Source organism: Phyllobates terribilis, unplaced genomic scaffold (genome assembly GCF_046119375.1).
Source record: "Phyllobates terribilis strain yellow unplaced genomic scaffold, ASM4611937v1 Scaffold_317__1_contigs__length_2197502, whole genome shotgun sequence".
Taxonomy (NCBI): Eukaryota; Metazoa; Chordata; class Amphibia; order Anura; family Dendrobatidae; genus Phyllobates; species Phyllobates terribilis.
The window spans coordinates 280,989-297,557 of NW_027363077.1; positions in this window are offsets into that span (position 1 = coordinate 280,989).

The window sequence follows — 16,569 nt, forward strand, 5'->3', positions numbered from 1 at the left end:
CATGTCCCCATCCATGTCTCCATGGGTCCAACCAGCCCCCCCTTCAGACCCATGTCCCCATCCATATGTCTCCCCATGGGTCTAGCCAGCCCCCCCTTCAGCCCCATGTCCCCATCCATGTCCCCATGTGACCAGCCTGCGACCCCTCCATATATGGATGATGACCAATGCTGGGAACACTCACCCAGAAAAACGTGGATATTGCACTTGACTTGAAGTTGAAGCAGGGAGAGCTGTAGCCAGACCTGCAGCCTTGTTTCCAGGGTTATGGTGAGAGAGCAGAGTGCTGGTCACCGCATACTCAGCCCAGGAGCCGGCTTAAAAGGCAAGAGACCAGGAGAGAAGAGGGCGGTGCGCGGTGCTGGTGCGGTGTTCCATACCCGGACGGGAGCCGGTGTTACAAGGCCAATTCCAAGGGAGCAGGAGCCGGGACTGGAGAGCAGAGCGCGGCGTCGGCGTATCAAAAGCCGGCAGGGGAGCAGGGAGAGGAGAGCGCGACGTCAGCGTGTCACCTGACAACACACCACTGCCAGCCACCAGCGGCAAAGCAGAGCGCGGTGCGTGTCACCGCCCACCAAGAACACGTCCTCAGTCATGTGACTATGCGCGTCACCCGCTGTCACCACTGAATAGTATGAGCGCCGCACGCGACGCTACATTTCCTTCGGCTGCGCTTTTAAAGGGCCCGCACTTTTTAAGAGCCCCCGCTACCAATTCTCTCACACTCTCATCGGAGCCCACCGGGAATTTTTCCAGCTATCACACCAGGCCAGTCCTACCCTGCGCGCTGGCATCGGGGCCCCCTCCTCAAATACTTACCTCTCCCGTTCCCAGCAACTCCTGTGTCTTCAGCGTCTTCGGAGTCTGTCGTCACTACCGTGCGCCCTCTGTCTTATCTAGCAATCCATAAGTATAATGCAAACTATGGGGCCATTATACAGTATGGAGCAATCTATAGGGCCATTATACAGCATGGAGCAATCTATGAGGCCATTATACACTATGGAGCAGTCTATGGGGCCATTACAGCATGGAGCAATTATGAGACCATTACAGCATGGAGAAATCTATGGGGCCATTATACAGCATGGAGCAATCTATGGGGCCATTATACAGCATGGAGCAATCTATGGGGCCATTATACAGCATGGAGCAATCTATAGGGCCATTACAGCATGGAGCAATCTATAGGGCCATTATACTTATGGAGCAATCTATGATGCCATTATACTGATGGAGCAATCTATGGGGCCATTATACTTATGGAGCAATCTATGGAGCCATTATGCAGTATGGAGCAATCTATGGAGCCATTATGCAGTATGGAGCAATCTATGGAGCCATTATACTTATGGAGCAATCTATGGGGCCATTATACAGCAGGGAGCAATCTATGGGGCCATTCTACAGTAGGGAGCAATCTATGGGGCCATTATACGGCATGGAGCAATCTATGGGGCCATTATACAGCATGGAGCAATCTATGGGCCCATTATACTTATGGAGCAATCTATAGGGCCATTACAGCATGGAGCAATCTATGGGGCCATTATACTTATGGAGAAATCTATGGGGCCATTGCAGCATGGAGCAATCTATGGGGCCATTATACTTATGGAGCAATCTATGGGGCCATTACAGCATGGAGCAATCTATGGGGCCATTACCGCATGGAGCAATCTATGGGGCCATTACCGCATGGAGCAATCTATGGGGCCATTACCGCATGGAGCAATCTATGGGGCCATTACCGCATGGAGCAATCTATGGGGCCATTATACTTATGGAGCAATCTATGGGGCCATTATACAGCATGGAGCAATCTATGGGGCCATTATACAGCATGGAGCAATCTATGGGGCCATTATACTTATGGAGCAATCTATAGGGCCATTACAGCATGGAGCAATATATGAGGCCAATATACACTATGGAGCAGTCTATGGGGCCATTATACAGTAGGGAGCAATCTATGGGGCCATTATACAGCATGGAGCAATCTATGAGGCCATTACAGCATGGAGCAATCTATGGGGCCATTATACTTGTGGAGCAATCTATAGGGCCATTACAGCATGGAGCAATCTATGGGGCCATTATACAGCATGGAGCAATCTATGGGGCCATTATACAGCATGGCGCAATCTATAGGGCCATTACATCATGGAGCAATCTATGGGGCCATTATACTTATGGAGCAATCTATAGGGCCATTATACTTATGGAGCAATCTATGGGGCCATTATACTTATGGAGCAATCTATGGGGCCATTATACTTATGGAGCAATCTATGGGGCCATTATACTTATGGAGCAATCTATAGGGCCATTATACAGTATGGAGCAATCTATGGAGCCATTATGCAGTATGGAGCAATCTATGGAGCCATTATACTTATGGAGCAATCTATAGGGACATTACAGCATGGCGCAATTTATAGGGCCATTACAGCATTGAACAATCTATGGGGCCATTATACTTATGGAGCAATCTATGGGGCCATTATACTTATGGAGCAATCTATGGGGCCATTATACTTATGGAGCAATCTATGGGGCCATTATACAGCATGGAGCAATCTATGGGGCCATTATACAGCATGGAGCAATCTATGGGGCCATTATACAGTAGGGAGCAATCTATGGGGCCATTATACAGTAGGGAGCAATCTATGGGGCCATTAGACTAATGGAGCAATCTATAGGGCCATTATACAGTAGGGAGCAATCTATGGGGCCATTATACAGCATGGAGCAATCTATGGGGCCATTATACAGCATGGAGCAATCTATAGGGCCATTACAGCATGGAGCACTGTAAAGGGCCATTACAGCATGGAGCAATCTATGGGGCCATTATACGGCATGGAGCAATCTATAGGGCCATTACGACATGGAGCAATGTATAGGGCCATTACAGCATGGAGCAATCTATGGGGCCATTATACTTATGGAGCAATCTATGGTGCTATTACAGCATGGAGCAATCTATGGGGCCATTATACAGTATGGAGCAATCTATGGGGCCATTATACAGCATAGAGCAATCTATGGGCCCATTCTACTTATGGAGCAATCTATAGGGCCATTACGACATGGAGCAATGTATAGGGCCATTACAGCATGGAGCAATCTATGGGGCCATTATACTTATGGAGCAATCTATGGGGCCATTGCAGCATGGAGCAATCTATGGGGCCATTATACTTATGGAGCAATCTATGGGGCCATTACAGCATGGAGCAATCTATGGGGCCATTACCGCATGGAGCAATCTATGGGGCCATTACCGCATGGAGCAATCTATGGGGCCATTACCGCATGGAGCAATCTATGGGGCCATTAACGCATGGAGCAATCTATGGGGCCATTACCGCATGGAGCAATCTATAGGGCCATTATACAGTAGGGAGCAATCTATGGGACCATTATACAGCATGGGGCAATCAATGGGGCCATTATACAGCATGGAGCAATCTATGGGGCCATTATACTTATGGAGCAATCTATAGGGCCATTACAGCATGGAGCAATCTATGGGGCCATTATACAGCATCGAGTAATCTATGGGTCCATTATACAGCATGGAGCAATCTATGGGGCCATTATCCTTATGGAGCAATCTATAGGGCCATTACAGCATGGAGCAATCTATGGGGCCATTATACTTATGGAGCAATCTATGGAGCCATTACAACATGGAGCAATCTATGGGGCCATAATACAGCATGGAGCAATCTATGGGGCCATTATACAGCATGGAGCAATCTATGGGGCCATTATACAGTATGGGGCAATCTATGGGGCCATTACAGCATAGAGCAATCTATGGGGCCATTATACAGCATGGGGCAATCTATGGGGCCATTACAGGATGGAGCAATCTATGGGGCCATTATACTTATGGAGCAATCTATAGGGCCATTACAGCATGGAGCAATATATGAGGCCATTATACACTATGGAGCAGTCTATGGGGCCATTATACAGTAGGGAGCAATCTATAGGGCCATTACAGCATAGAGCAATCTATGGGGCCATTATACAGCATGGGGCAATCTATGGGGCCATTACAGGATGGAGCAATCTATGGGGCCATTATACTTATGGAGCAATCTATAGGGCCATTACAGCATGGAGCAATATATGAGGCCATTATACACTATGGAGCAGTCTATGGGGCCATTATACAGTAGGGAGCAATCTATGGGGCAATCTATGGGGCCATTATACAGCATGGAGCAATCTATGAGGCCATTACAGCATGGAGCAATCTATGGGGCCATTATACTTGTGGAGCAATCTATAGGGCCATTACAGCATGAAGCAATCTATGGGGCCATTATACAGCATGGAGCAATCTATGGGGCCATTATACAGCATGGAGCAATCTATAGGGCCATTACATCATGGAGCAATCTATAGGGCCATTATACTTAAGGAGCAATCTATAGGGCCATTATACTTATGGAGCAATCTATGGGGCCATTATACTTATGGAGCAATCTATAGGGCCATTACAGCATGGAGCACTGTAAAGGGCCATTACAGCATGGAGCAATCTATGGGGCCATTATACTTATGGAGCAATCTATGGGGCCATTACCGCATGGAGCAATCTATGGGGCCATTACCGCATGGAGAAATCTATGGGGCCATTACCGCATGGAGAAATCTATGGGGCCATTACCGCATGGAGCAATCTATGGGGCCATTATACTTATGGAGCAATCTATGGGGCCATTATACTTATGGAGCAATCTATGGGGCCATTATACTTATGGAGCAATCTATAGGGCCATTATACTTATGGAGCAATCTATAGGGCCATTATACTTATGGAGCAATCTATGGGGCCATTATACAGCATGGAGCAATCTATGGTGCCATTATACAGTAGGGAGCAATCTATGGGGCCATTATACAGTAGGGAGCAATCTATGGGGCCATTATACAGTAGGGAGCAATCTATGGGGCCACTATACAGTAGGGAGCAATCTATGGGGCCATTATACAGCATGGAGCAATCTATGGGGCCATTAGACTAATGGAGCAATCTATAGGGCCATTACAGTATGGAGCAATCTATGGGGCCATTATACAGCATGGAGCAATCTATAGGGCCATTACAGCATGGAGCACTGTAAAGGGCCATTACAGCATGGAGCAATCTATGGGGCCATTATACGGCATGGAGCAATCTATGGTGCTATTACAGCATGGAGCAATCTATGATGCCATTATACAGCATGGAGCAATCTATGGGCCCATTATACTTATGGAGCAATCTATAGGGCCATTACAGCATGGAGCAATCTATGGGGCCATTATACTTATGGAGAAATCTATGGGGACATTACAGCATGGAGCAATCTATGGGGCCATTATACTTATGGAGCAATCTATGGGGCCATTACCGCATGGAGCAATCTATGGGGCCATTACCGCATGGAGCAATCTATGGGGCCATTATACTTATGGAGCAATCTATGGGGCCATTATACTTATGGAGCAATCTATGGGGCCATTATACTTATGGAGCAATCTATGGGGCCATTATACTTATGGAGCAATCTATAGGGCCATTATACTTATGGAGCAATCTATAGGGCCATTATACTTATGGAGCAATCTATAGGGCCATTATACTTATGGAGCAATCTATAGGGCCATTATACTTATGGAGCAATCTATAGGGCCATTATACTTATGGAGCAATCTATGGGGCCATTATACAGTAGGGAGCAATCTATGGGGCCATTATACAGTAGGGAGCAATCTATGGGACCATTATACAGCATGGGGCAATCAATGGGACCATTATACAGCATGGAGCAATCTATGGGGCCATTACAGCATGGAGCAATCTATGGGGCCATTACAGCATGGAGCAATCTATGGGGCCATTACAGCATGGAGCAATCTATGGGGCCATTATACTTATGGAGCAATCTATAGGGCCATTATACTTATGGAGCAATCTATAGGGACATTATACAGTATGGAGCAATCTATGGAGCCATTATGCAGTATGGAGCAATCTATGGGGCCATTATGGAGCATGGAGCAATCTATAGGGCCATTATACTTATGGAGCAATCTATGGGGCCATTACAGCATGGAGCAATCTATGGGGCCATTATACAGCATGGAGCAATCTATAGGGCCATTACAGCATAGAGCAATCTATGGGGCCATTATACAGCATGGAGCAATCTATGGGGCCATTATACTTATGGAGAAATCTATGGGGCCATTATACTTATGGAGAAATCTATGGGGCCATTGCAGCATGGAGCAATCTATGGGGCCATTATACTTATGGAGCAATCTATAGGGCCATTATACTTATGGAGCAATCTATGGGGCCATTACAGCATGGATCAATCTATGGGGCCATTATACTTATGGAGCAATCTATAGGGCCATTATACAGCATGGAGCAATCTATGGAGCCATTATGCAGCATGGAGCAATCTATGGGGCCATTATGCAGCATGGAGCAATTCATAGGGCCATTACAGCATGGAGCAATCTATGGGGCCATTATACAGCATGGAGCAATCTATGGGGCCATTATACTTATGGAACTATCTATAGGGCCATTACATCATGGAGCAATCTATGGGGCCATTATACTTATGGAGCAATCTATAGGGCCATTACAGCATGGAGCAATCTATGGGGCCATTATACTTATGGAGAAATCTATGGGGCCATCATACAGTATGGAGCAATCTATGGAGCCATTATGCAGTATGGAGCAATCTATGGAGCCATTATGCAGCATGGAGCAATCTATAGGGCCATTACAGCATGGAGCAATCTATGGGGCCATTATACTTATGGAGCAATCCATGGGACCATTACAGCATGGAGCAATCTATGGGGCCATTATACAGCATGGAGCAATCTATGGGGCCATTATACAGCATGGGGCAATCTATGGGGCCATTATACAGCATGGGGCAATCTATGGGGCCATTACACTTATGGAGCAATCTATAGGGCCATTACAGCATGGAGAAATCTATGGGGCCATTATACAGTATGGAGCAATCTATGGAGCCATTATGCAGTATGGAACAATCTATTTGGCCATTATGCAGTATGGAGCAATCTATAGGGCCATTACAGCATGGAGCAATCTATGGGGCCATTATACTTATGGAGCAATCTATGGGGCCATTATACAGCATGGAGCAATCTATGGGGCCATTATACAGCATGGAGCAATCTATGGGGCCATTATACAGCATGGAGCAATCTATAGGGCCATTATACAGCATGGAGCAATCTATAGGGCCATTACAGCATAGAGCAATTTATGGGGCCATTACCGCGTGGAGCAATCTATGGGGCCATTATACTTATGGAGCAATCTATAGGGCCATTATACTTATGGAGCAATCTATAGGGCCATTATACTTATGGAGCAATCTATGGGGCCATTACAGCATGGCGCAATCTATGGGGCCATTATACAGCATGGAGCAATCTATGGGGTCATTATACAGTAGGGAGCAATCTATGGGGCCATTATACAGTAGGGAGCAATCTATGGGGCCATTATACAGCATGGATCAATCTATGGGGCCATTATCCTTATAGAGCAATCTATAGGGCCATTACAGCATGGAGCAATCTATGGGGCCATTATACTTATGGAGCAATCTATGGGGCCATTACAGCATGGAGCAATCTATGGGGCCATTACAGCATGGAGCAATCTATGGGGCCATTATACAACAGGGAGCAATCTATGGGGCCATTATACTTATGGAGCAATCTATGGGGCCATTATACAGTAGGGAGCAATCTATGGGGCCATTATACTTATGGAGCAATCTATAGGGCCATTACAGCATGCAGCAATCTATGGGGCCATTATGGAGCATGGAGCAATCTATAGGGCCATTATACTTATGGAGCCATCTATGGGGCCATTATACAGCAATCTATGGGGCCATTATACAGCATGGAACAATCTATGGGGCCATTATACAGCAGGGAGCAATCTAGGGGGCCATTATACAGCATGGGGCAATCTATGGGGCCATTATTCAGCATGAAGCAATCTATGGGGCCATTATACTTATGGAGCAATCTATAGGGCCATTACAGCATGGAGCAATCTATGGGGCCATTACAGCATGGAGCAATCTATGGGGCCATTACAGCATGGAGCAATCTATAGGGCCATTACAGCATGGAGCAGTCTACGGGGCCATTACAGCATGGAGCAATCTACGGGGCCATTACACTTATGGAGCAATCTATGGGGCCATTATGCAGCATGGAGCAATCTATAGGGCCATTACAGCGTGGAGCAATCTATGGGGCCATTATACAGCGTGGAGCAATCTATGGGGCCATTATACAGCAAGGAGCAATCTATGGGGCCATTATACAGCAAGGAGCAATCTATGGGGCCATTATAGAGCATGGAGCAATCTATGGGGCAATTATACTTATGAAGCAATCTATAGGGCCATTACAGCATGCAGCAATCTATGGGGCCATTATACAGCATGGAGCAATCTGTGGAGCCATTATGGAGCAATCTATAGGGCCATTACAGCATGGAGCAATCTATGGGGCCATTATACAGCAATCTATGGGGCCATTATACAGCAGGGAGCAATCTATGGGGCCATTATACAGCATGGGGCAATCTATGGGGCCATTATTCAGCATGGGGCAATCTATGGGGCCATTATTCAGCATGGGGCAATCTATGGGGCCATTATACTTATGGAGCAATCTATGCGGCCATTATACTTATGGAGCAATCTATAGGGCCATTATACTTATGGAGCAATCTATAGGGCCATTATACTTATGGAGAAATCTATAGGGCCATTATACTTATGGAGAAATCTATAGGGCCATTATACTTATGGAGAAATCTAAAGGGCCATTATACTTATGGAGCAATCTAAAGGGCCATTATACTTATGGAGCAATCTATGGGGCCATTATACTTATGGAGCCATCTATGGGGCCATTATACAGCAATCTATGGGGCCATTATACAGCATGGAACAATCTATGGGGCCATTATACAGCAGGGAGCAATCTAGGGGGCCATTATTCAGCATGGAGCAATCTAGGGGGCCATTATTCAGCATGGAGCAATCTAGGGGGCCATTATTCAGCATGGAGCAATCTATGGGGCCATTATACTTATGGAGCAATCTATAGGGACATTACAGCATGGAGCAATCTATGGGGCCATTACAGCATGGAGCAATCTATGAGGCCATTACAGCATGGAGCAATCTATGAGGCCATTACAGCATGGATTAATCTATGCGGCCATTATACTTATGGAGCAATCTATAGGGCCATTATACTTATGGAGCAATCTATAGGGCCATTATACTTATGGAGCAATCTATAGGGCCATTATACTTATGGAGCAATCTATAGGGCCATTATACTTATGGAGCAATCTATAGGGCCATTATACTTATGGAGAAATCTATGGGGCCATTATACAGTATGGAGCCATTATGCAGTATGGAGCGATCTATAGGGCCATTACAGCATGGAGCAATCTATAGGGCCATTACAGCATGGAGCAATCTATGGGGCCATTATACTTATGGAGCAATCTATGGGACCATTATACAGCATGGAGCAATCTATGGGGCCATTATACAGCATGGAGCAATCTATGGGGCCATTATACAGCATGGGGCAATCTATGGGGCCATTATACAGCATGGGGCAATCTATGGGGCCATTATACAGCATGGGGCAATCTATGGGGCCATTATACAGAATGGGGCAATCTATGGGGCCATTACACTTATGGAGCAATCTAAAGGGCCATTACAGCATGAAGCAATCTATGGGGCCATTATACAGCATGGAGCAATCTATGGGGCCATTATACTTATGGAGCAATCTATAGGGCCATTATACTTATGGAGCAATCTATAGGGCCATTACAGCATGGAGCAATCTATGCGACCATTATACTTATGGAGCAATCTATAGGGCCATTATACTTATGGAGCAATCTATAGGGCCATTATACTTATGGAGCAATCTATAGGGCCATTATAATTATGGAGCAATCTATAGGGCCATTATACAGTATGGAGCAATCTATGGAGCCATTATGCAGCATGGAGCAATCTATGGGGCCATTATACTTATGGAGCAATCTATGGGACCATTACAGCGTGGAGCAATCCATGGGGCCATTATACAGCATGCAGCAATCTATGGGGCCATTATACAGCATGGAGCAATCTGTGGAGCCATTATACTTATGGAGCAATCTATAGGGCCATTACAGCATGCAGCAATCTATGGGGCCATTATACAGCAGGGAGCAATCTATGGGGCCATTATACAGCAGGGAGCAATCTATGGGGCCATTATACAGCATGGGGCAATCTATGGGGCCATTATAAAGCATGGAGCAATCTATGCAGCCATTATACTTATGGAGCAATCTATGGGGCCATTATACTTATGGAGCAATCTATAGGGCCATTAGACTCATGGAGCAATCTATAGGGCCATTATACTTATGGGGAAATCTATGGGGCCATTACAGCATGGAGCAATGTATAGGGCCATTACAGCATGGAGCAATCTATGGGACCATTACAGCATGGAGCAATCTATGGGGCCATTATACAGCATGGAGCAATCTATGGGGCCATTATACAGCATGGAGCAATCTATGGGGCCATTATACAGCATGGAGCAATCTATGCGGCCATTATACTTATGGAGCAATCTATAGGGCCATTATACTTATGGAGCAATCTATAGGGCCATTACAGCATGGAGCAATCTATAGGGCCATTACAGCATGGAGCAATCTATACGGCCATTACAGCATGGAGCAATCTATACGGCCATTACAGCATGGAGCAATCTATAGGGCCATTAGACTCATGGAGCAATCTATAGGGCCATTACAGCATGGCGCAATCTATGGGGCCATTATACAGCATGGAGCAATCTATGGGGCCATTATACAGCATGGGGTAATCTATGGGGCCATTATACAGCATGGAGCAATCTATGGGGCCATTATCCCTATGGAGCAATCTATTGGGCCATTACAGCATGCAGCAATCTATGGGGCCATTATACAGCAGGGAGCAATCTATGGGGCCATTATACAGCATGGAGCAATCTATAGGGCCATTACAGCATGGAGTAATCTATGCAGCCATTATACTTATGGAGAAATCTATAGGGCCATTATACTTATGGAGAAATCTATGGGGCCATTATACAGTATGGAGCAATCTATGGAGCCATTATGCAGTATGGAGCAATCTATGGGGCCATTATGCAGCATGGAGCAATCTCTAGGGCCATTACAGCATGGTGCAATCTATGGGGCCATTATACAGCATGGAGCAATCTATGGGGCCATTATACAGCATGGAGCAATCTATGGGGCCATTATACAGCATGGGGCAATCTATGGGGCCATTATACAGCATGGAGCCCTCTATGGGGCCATTATACAGCATGGAGCAATCTATAGGGCCATTACAGCATGGAGCAATCTATGGGGCCATTATACAGCATGGAGCTATCTATAGGGCCATTACAGCATGGAGCAATGTATAGGGCCATTGCAGCATGGAGCAATCTATGGGGCCATTATACAGCATGGAGCCATGTATGGGGCCATTATACAGCATGGAGCAATCTATGGGGCCATTATACAGCATGGAGCTATCTATAGGGCCATTACAGCATGGAGCAATCTATGGGACCATTACAGCATGGAGCAATGTGTGGGGCCATTATACAGCATGGAGCAATCTATGGGGCCATTATATTTATGGAGCAATCTATAGCGCCATTACAGCATGGAGCAATCTATGGGGCCATTATACTTATGGAGCAATCTATGGGGCCATTACAGCATGGCGCAATCTATGGGGCCATTACAGCATGGAGCAATCTATGGGGCCATTATACTTATGGAGCAATCTATAGGGCCATTACAGCATGGAGCAATCTATGGGGCCATTGTACAGCATGGAGCAATCTATGGGGCCATTATAATTATGGAGCAATCTATGGGGCCATTACAGCATGACGCAATCTATGGGGCCATTGTACAGCATGGAGCAATCTATGGGGCCATTGTACAGCATGGAGCAATCTATAGGGCCATTATACAATAGGGACCAATCTATAGGGCCATTATACAGCATGGGTTAATCTATGGGGCCATTATCCTTATGGAGCAATCTATGGGGCCATTACAGCATGACGCAATCTATGGGGCCATTACAGCATGACGCAATCTATGGGGCCATTGTACAGCATGGAGCAATCTATGGGGCCATTGTACAGCATGGAGCAATCTATAGGGCCATTATACAATAGGGACCAATCTATAGGGCCATTATACAGCATGGGTTAATCTATGGGGCCATTATAATTATGGAGCAATCTATGGGGCCATTACAGCATGACGCAATCTATGGGGCCATTACAGCATGACGCAATCTATGGGGCCATTGTACAGCATGGAGCAATCTATGGGGCCATTGTACAGCATGGAGCAATCTATAAGGCCATTATACAATAGGGACCAATCTATAGGGCCATTATACAGCATGGGTTAATCTATGGGGCCATTATCCTTATGGAGCAATCTATAGGGCCATTACAGCATGGAGCAATCTATGGGGCCATTATACTTATGGAGCAATCTATAGGGCCATTACAGCATGGAGCAATCTATGGGGCCATTATACAGTAGGGAGCAATCTATGGGGCCATTATACAGCATGGAGCAATCTATGGGGCCATTATACTTATGGAGCAATCTATAGGGCCATTATACTTATGGAGCAATCTATAGGGCCATTATACTTATGGAGCAATCTATAGGGCCATTATACAGTATGGAGCAATCTATGGGGCCATTATACTTATGGAGCAATCTATAGGGCCATTATACTTATGGAGCAATCTATAGGGCCATTATACAGTATGGAGCAATCTATGGGGCCATTATACAGCATGGAGCAATCTATGGGGCCATTATACAGCATGGAGCAATCTATGGGGCCATTATACAGCATGGAGCAATCTATGGGGCCATTATCCCTATGGAGCAATCTATTGGGCCATTACAGTAGGGAGCAATCTATGGGGCCATTATACAGCATGGAGCAATCTATGGGGCCATTATACAGCATGGAGCAATCTATGGGGCCATTATACAGCATGGAGCAATCTATGGGACCATTATACTTATGGAGCAATCTATAGGGCCATTATACTTATGGAGCAATCTATAGGGCCATTATACAGCATGGGGCAATCTATGGGGCCATTATACAGCATGGAGCAATCTATGGGGCCATTATCCCTATGGAGCAATCTATTGGGCCATTACAGTATGGAGCAATCTATGGGGCCATTATACTTATGGAGCAATCTATAGGGCCATTACAGCATGGAGCAATCTATGGGGCCATTATACTTATGGAGCAATCTATAGGGCCATTACAGCATGCAGCAATCTATGGGGCCATTATACAGCAGGGAGCAATCTATGGGGCCATTATACAGCATGGGGCAATCTATGGGGCCATTATAAAGCATGGAGCAATCTATAGGGCCATTACAGCATGGAGTAATCTATGCAGCCATTATACTTATGGAGAAATCTATAGGGCCATTATACTTATGGAGAAATCTATGGGGCCATTATACAGTATGGAGCAATCTATGGAGCCATTATGCAGTATGGAGCAATCTATGGGGCCATTATGCAGCATGGAGCAATCTCTAGGGCCATTACAGCATGGTGCAATCTATGGGGCCATTATACAGCATGGAGCAATCTATGGGGCCATTATACAGCATGGAGCAATCTATGGGGCCATTATACAGCATGGAGCAATCTATGGGGCCATTATACAGCATGGAGCAATCTATGGGGCCATTATACAGCATGGAGCAATCTATGGGGCCATTATACAGCATGGAGCAATCTATGGGGCCATTATACAGCATGGAGCAATCTATAGGGCCATTACAGCATGGAGCAATCTATGGGGCCATTATACAGCATGGAGCCATCTATAGGGCCATTACAGCATGGAGCAATGTATAGGGCCATTACAGCATGGAGCAATCTATGGGGCCATTATACAGCATGGAGCCATCTATGGGGCCATTATACAGCATGGAGCCATCTATAGGGCCATTACAACATGGAGCTATCTATAGGGCCATTACAGCATGGAGCCATCTATAGGGCCATTACAGCATGGAGCAATGTATAGGGCCATTACAGCATGGAGCAATCTATGGGGTCATTATACTTATGGAGCAATCTATGGGACCATTACAGCATGGAGCAATGTGTGGGGCCATTATATAGCATGGAGCAATCTATGGGGCCATTATACAGCATGGAGCAATCTATGGGGGCCATTATACAGCATGGAGCAATCTATGGGGCCATTATATTTATGGAGCAATCTATAGCGCCATTACAGCATGGAGCAATCTATGGGGCCATTATACTTATGGAGCAATCTATGAGGCCATTACAGCATGGCGCAATCTATGGGGCCATTACCGCATGGAGCAATCTATGGGGCTATTATACTTATGGAGCAATCTATGGGGCCATTACAGCATGGCGCAATCTATGGGGCCACTATACAGCATGGAGCAATCTATGGGGCCATTATACTTATGGAGCAATCTATAGGGCCATTACAGCATGGAGCAATCTATGGGGCCATTGTACAGCATGGAGCAATCTATGGGGCCATTATACTTATGGAGCAATCTATGGGGCCATTACAGCATGACGCAATCTATGGGGCCATTGTACAGCATGGAGCAATCTATGGGGCCATTATACTTATGGAGCAATTTATGGGGCCATTACAGCATGGCGCAATCTATGGGGCCATTATACAGTAGGGACCAATCTATAGGGCCATTATACAGCTTGGGTTAATCTATGGGGCCATTATACAGCATGTAGCAATCTATGGGGCCATTATCCTTATGGAGCAATCTATAGGGCCATTACAGCATGGAGCAATCTATGGGGCCATTATACTTATGGAGCAATCTATAGGGCCATTACAGCATGGAGCAATCTATGGGGCCATTATACAGTAGGGAGCAATCTATGGGGCCATTATACTTATGGAGCAATCTATAGGGCCATTACAGCATGGAGCAATCTATGGGGCCATTATACAGCATGGAACCATCTATGGAGCCATTATACAGTATGGAGCAATCTATGGGGCCATTATACAGCATGGAGCAATCTATGGGGCCATTATACAGCATGGAGCAATCTTTAGGGCCATTACAGCATGGAGCAATCTATGGGGCCATTATACTTATGGAGCAATCTATAGGGCCATTATACTTATGGAGCAATCTATAGGGCCATTATACTTATGGAGCAATCTATGGAGCCATTATACAGTATGGAGCAATCTATGGAGCCATTATACAGCATGGAGCAATCTATGGGCCCATTATACAGCATGGAGCAATCTATGGGGCCATTATACAGTATGGAGCAATCTATGGGGCCATTATACTTATGGAGCAATCTATGGGGCCATTACAGCATGGCGCAATCTATGGGGCCATTACAGCATGGAGCAATCTATGGGGCCATTATACTTATGGAGCAATCTATGGGGCCATTATACAGCATGGAACAATCTATGGGGCCATTATACTTATGGAGCAATCTATAGGGCCATTATACTTATGGAGCAATCTATAGGGCCATTACAGCATGCAGCAATCTATGGGGCCATTATACAGCATGGAGCAATCTATGGGGCTATTATACTTATGGAGCAATCTATGGGGCCATTATACAGCATGGAACAATCTATGGGGCCATTATACTTATGGAGCAATCTATAGGGCCATTATACTTATGGAGCAATCTATGGGGCCATTATACTTATGGAGCAATCTATGGGGCCGTTACAGCATGGCCCAATCTATGGGGCCATTATACAGCATGGAGCAATCTATGGGGCCATTATACTTATGGAGCAATCTATAGGGCCATTACAGCATGCAGCAATCTATGGGGCCATTATACAGCATGGAACAATCTATGGAGCCATTATACAGTATGGAGCAATCTATAGGGCCATTATACAGCATGGAGCAATCTATGGGGCCATTATACAGCATGGAGCAATCTATGGAGCCATTATGCAGCATGGAGCAATCTATGGGCCCATTATACAGCATGGAGCAATCTATGGGGCCATTATACAGTATGGAGCAATCTATGGGGCCATTATACAGCATGGAGCAATCTATGGGGCCATTATACTTATGGAGCAATCTATGGGGCCATTACAGCATGGCGCAATCTATGGGGCCATTATACAGCATGGAGCAATCTATGGGGCCATTATACTTATGGAGCAATCTATGGGGCCATTATACTTATGGAGCAATCTATGGGGCCATTATACTTATGGAGCAATCTATGGAGCCATTATGCAGCATGGAGCAATCTATGGGCCCATTATACAGCATGGAGCAATC